At 75.1% G+C, this 201-nt stretch overlaps 1 protein-coding gene across 1 annotated transcript in view; it reads right to left on the bottom strand.

Annotated features, from left to right (window-relative positions):
* Positions 1-201, bottom strand: part of LOC103899633 (histone-lysine N-methyltransferase 2D) — a 23,229-nt gene that overhangs the window by 21,349 nt on the left and 1,679 nt on the right. The gene's annotated exons all lie outside the window — the stretch shown is intronic.

Below are 201 nucleotides of genomic sequence, written 5' to 3'. Positions count from 1 at the left end.
GCCGGGGACGGCACGGGGCTGGCCAGGGAAGGGCTGGAAGGCAGCGCCTGCTGTGGGGCTCTGGCCCAGGGGCGAGGGGAAACGGGGCTCCAGCGCGTAGGCAGGCGCCGCGCCGTAGGGATCGTGCGAAGGCACTTGGGCGGGGGACTGGGGCGGGAGCTTGAGGAAGAGCTCGCTGGGCGACTCCGGCCCCCCTCCGGA

This window comes from Aptenodytes forsteri, unplaced genomic scaffold, assembly GCF_000699145.1.
Source record: "Aptenodytes forsteri isolate BGI_AS27 unplaced genomic scaffold, ASM69914v1 Scaffold316, whole genome shotgun sequence".
Lineage (NCBI taxonomy): Eukaryota > Metazoa > Chordata > Aves > Sphenisciformes > Spheniscidae > Aptenodytes > Aptenodytes forsteri.
This window is presented reverse-complemented; position numbering and strand designations above follow the sequence as displayed.